The 4,664-nt window shown below is 41.3% G+C and overlaps 1 non-coding gene across 1 annotated transcript; it reads right to left on the bottom strand.

Moving 5' to 3' along the window:
• Positions 1 to 359: 359 nt before the first annotated feature.
• On the bottom strand, positions 360 to 412 carry LOC118964754. The gene has a single exon (XR_005051947.1). It is a non-coding gene; the product is annotated as a U7 small nuclear RNA (small nuclear RNA).
• Positions 413 to 4,664: the final 4,252 nt, after the last annotated feature.

The raw sequence follows: 4,664 nt of genomic DNA on the forward strand, positions 1-4,664 counted from the left end.
GATCCTGGATGGCAAGGGACCCTGGGTACAGCCGGGAGAGTATCGCCGCCCCAAGGCAGAGCTGGAGGCAGCAAAAGACCGTTACAGACACCTCTTGCACTGAGATGCAGTGCCTTAGACTGCTGCGCCACTCGGGAGCCCTAGTGTATATACTATGGTAGGAATACTATAGTATTAACTGTAGTAATTTTGCAGACTTTACTGTTGTATTTACAGCTTACTATAGTATAAATACTGTGCTATTTAAAAATATATGTATATACTGACTGTATTATAACAATTACTGTAGTGTTTTTGGAGACCGTCGTATACTGTAGCATTTACTGTGGTATTTTTGTTATTATCTTTGACATATTAGCGTAGGCTTTCTTCTTGAGGAAACCTACTGGAGAAATACTAAAAGAGCGCATTTTCCATAACCTGTAGGTAGGTAGGTAGGACTAGGTTCTGAACAGAGACTTCAGAGCATCTGTTCTTTTTAATAACCTGTAGGGGACACAATATATGATTTATACATGTAGGCATGTAGGTTTCTCACTTACAAGTGGCACACATTGGGATATGGGGGATGCGGGGGCAGGGTATATGCAAACTAAATACTGTAGTATTTACTGTAGTAACAAAAGGTTGAGTTTTTGCAGACTAGTGTTTTTGCAGACATTTGTTGTATTTACTACAGTGTTTTTTTGTGGATAATACTGTAGTATTTACTATATTTTTTTTGATAGTATACTAAGTACTACACATGGTCGAGGGATACTACAGTGTGTAGTATAGTATTGCACAGTATACTACAGTTTACTACAGAATTCTATTGTAAGTACTGTAGTATTATATCGTAAACTATATTTTTTTATGCAGGGAGGGTTGCGGGCTTGGTGGGTCGGGGCTGGAGGGCTTGCTGTCTGGCTGGGGGAGGTCTGGCTGGGGAGGGCTGACTAACTGGCTGGTTGGTTGGGGAGGGCTGTGTGGGTTGGGATGGCTAGGTGAGTTGAGGAGTAGGGCTGGCTGGCGGCTGGCTGTGGGAGAGCTGGATGGATTGTGAAGAAAGGCTGACTGACTGACTGACTCCCTCCCTCCCTCAGCTTTTCTGAGGTTGCCCCACAGCTCCATGTCATCACCAGTGAGGTTATGGTGAAGGAAGGGTTAGGGTGTGTTCTGAAGTACAGCTCTCTGTTTGGACCAGCAGGGCCTCCCTACAGGGTCGCCTGAGGTGGGGTTGGGCTGGGGTGGGGTGGGTGCTTAGTGGGTGTGGGTGGGACGGTGGGAAAGGGGCTCCTCTCACGATGACAACCAGATGGCAGAGGAAAAACATTTACTGGACTGTGCGTCAATCTAACATTGTTCTATTTAATTGATAGTTTGTTTCATAAGGATTCTTCCCTTTACCTTTTACCAATGCATACTTTTCACTTAAAACATGTTTTTTTTTCTTTGTGTGTGTGTGTGTTCACGTGTACAACTGAAGTTGAGTGAGTTCATGTCAAAGAGAGGAAGAAGATAATATAGATTTACTTTACGAGATGGGGGCATCAAATAAAAATGACAGAAATGCTTTTGGATTGAGAATGACGTACTAAAGAGAGAGAAGTTGAGTTTTTCTGGTTTTGTGGGATGGTCTTTTTAATAACAGTGAGAGAAGGAAGGCAGAGCTAGTGGCCAGTGTGGCCAGAAGGCAGCAGTTGACTTGGGGCAGTTTCTCTGTCCGTTTCTCCCTCCCTCCCTCTCAGACATCTCGTTTGGGTGAGGAACTCTGCCAGCAGGGTAGTACACATCTGTGTCCCAAATGGTACCCTATTCCCTATATAGTGCACTACTTTAGACCAGAGCCCATACTACTATTGGCTCTGGTCAATAGTAGTGCACTGTGTAGAGAAAATTGGGACTTACCCCAAGATCATTATACTGTTGCTTTGCCAGTGGGTCCTGCTATGTAATTATCCAACACACACACACACACACACACAATTTCTATTTTCAATGAACATGCATCCATAGAGATACAGGCAGACATACAGTCATGACTGAAATTATTGGCACCCTTGATAAAGATGAATCCTTTGTGGCTGTTAGTAGAGCATTTTTTTTATTTTTAAGACGGGGTTACAAATTATTGGCACACCAATTTTCAATACTCCGACACCTTCCCTTGCGAGGAAAACGGCATTGAGCCTTTTTCTAAAATGTTTTATGAGATTGGAGAACACAGTGGGAGGGATCTTAGACCATTCCTCCATACAGAATCTTTCCAGATCCTTCACATCCTTCATCTGCTCTTATGGACTTCCCCTCTTCAATTCAAACCATAGGTTTTCAATGGGGTTCAAGTCCTGAAACAAAATGTTGATTTTGTGGTCAATTAACCATTTCTTTGTGGAATTTGATGTGTGCTTTGGCTGGAAGATCCACAACCAAGTTGTTGGATAAAATATCAGGCTACTTGGTCAAGTTCATGATGCTGTTGACCTTAACAAGGGCCCCAGGACCAGTGGAAGCAAAATAGCCAGATAACATCAAAGATCCAGCACCCTATATTAAAGTAGGTATGGGGTTATTTTCTGCTTGTCAATGCCTTCTTTCCATGCCAAACCCACCATTGGTGTGTGTGGCCAAAGATCTCTATTTTCATGTCATCTGACCACAGCACTTTTATCAAACTCCACGCGTTTCCATTTTTTTGATGTCTTCAAAATAGAGCTCTTTGGCCACGCACGCCAGTGGTGGGTTTGGGATCGAAAGAAAGATGTGATACGCAGAAAGGTACCCCCATACCAAAAAAAAAAAACGTGTCCTCCAATCTCATAAAACATTTTTGAAAAAAGCTCAGTGGCATTATCCTCGCAAGGTGAGGTATTTTAAGCAGTGCTTAATTTAACAGGATCCGGCACCACTCCATTTCGTTACCTATTTGGCCGGATCCGGTACCTCTCATGGCATGACAAATTCATTTTCACTTTTTGCAATGTAAAAATTCAAATAGACAAATTCATTACAGTTACATCTTAATTCTCCTGCCCCCCCCCCCCCCCCCAAAAAAAACTGTCCAGTATTCTAAGAATTGATGTTAGAGACCAATGCGTGGCCGTCGCTGTGTGAGAAACACACCTGTATCACTCCCATAAGTAGAATGATCAATACCATTTTTTTTTTTTACATTTGCCAAAGTTATAGAATTACTGATGTCTTTTAAAAAATAAATAAAATAATTCAGAATAGCCTACTACACCATGAGAAGGATTAGCCCCTTTTTTTCAATTTTCACCTAAATTGACATACCCAAATCGAACTGCCTATAGCTCAGGCCCTGAAGCAAGGATATGCATATTCTTGGTACCATTTGAAAGGAAACACAAGTTTATGGAAATGTGAAAGGAATGTAGTAGAATATAACAATAGATCTGTAAAAGATATTACAAAGAAATAACCAACCGTTCTTTAGTATTTTTTTTGTAACCATCATCTTTGAAATGCAAGAGAAAGGCCATAATGTATTATTGGAGCCCAGGTGTAATTTAGATTCTTGCCACTAGATGGCATCAGTGTATGTGCAAAATGTTAGACTGATCCAATGAACCATTGCATTTCTGTTCAAAATGTTGTATCAAGACTGCCCAAATGTGCCTAATTTGTTTATTAATAACTTTTCATGTTCAAAATTGTGCACTCTCCTCAAACCATAGCATGATATTATTTCACTGTAATAGCTACGGTAAATTGGACAGTGCAGTTAGATTAACAAGAATTTAAGCTTTCTGCCAATATCAGATATGTCCATGTCCTGGGAAATGTTCTTGTTACTTACAACCTCATGCTAATCGCATTAGCCTATGTTAGCTCAACTGTGCTGTGGAAGGGACACCAATTCCAAAGAAGATAATGTAGCCACAGAAGATCAATAGCTTATTTGTTTTAAATAGCTTAGCTGTGAATGTAGCCCAATAACCAGGCATAGTCTACAGTTGGGAACACGCTGCAAATCTATCAGTAAATAACAGCATGCAAGAATAGGGATTTTGCAATATTTCAAATACAATAGCGAGAAAACACAGGTTGGAAGGCAAATGGCTCCTGCTTAAAAGAGAAGACCAATCTGTCTGCTGTAAGCTAACAAAATATTTGATCAACTTCTAAATATTGTTTTACAAAGTAAAGCAACAGAGAGAGAGAGGCTTTTGGCACGAGCTCCACCTGGGCCATCATCATGGGGTGAGCTGCGCATCATTGGGTGAGTCAGTGAAACTGGAAAGCATTTCTAAGACTATAATTTTCTCCTCTTATTGTAGCATTCAATGTCTCCACACACCTAGGCCTAGGCTGCTCCCGAGTGGTGCAGCAGTCTAAGGCACTGCATCTCAGTGCTAGAGGCGCCACTACAGACCCTGGTTTGATTCCAGGCTGTATCACACATAGGGTGGCGCACAATTGGCCCAGCGCTGTCCGGGTTAGGGTTTGGCCGGGGTAGGCCGTCATTGTAAATAAGAATTTGTTCTTAACTGACTTAACTGACTTGTTCTTAACTGACCTTTATTTGATAAAGGTCAAATAAATACAAATAAAGGCTAATGAAGGATTCAAGACTAGGTCGTTTTTATTGATCTCAGTTTATCAGTGTCAAAGTAGCCTGTCATTTCAATCATTTGAGATTCTGCCAAATTCTCCAGTCG

This window comes from Oncorhynchus mykiss, chromosome 5, assembly GCF_013265735.2.
Source record: "Oncorhynchus mykiss isolate Arlee chromosome 5, USDA_OmykA_1.1, whole genome shotgun sequence".
Classification (NCBI taxonomy): Eukaryota; Metazoa; Chordata; class Actinopteri; order Salmoniformes; family Salmonidae; genus Oncorhynchus; species Oncorhynchus mykiss.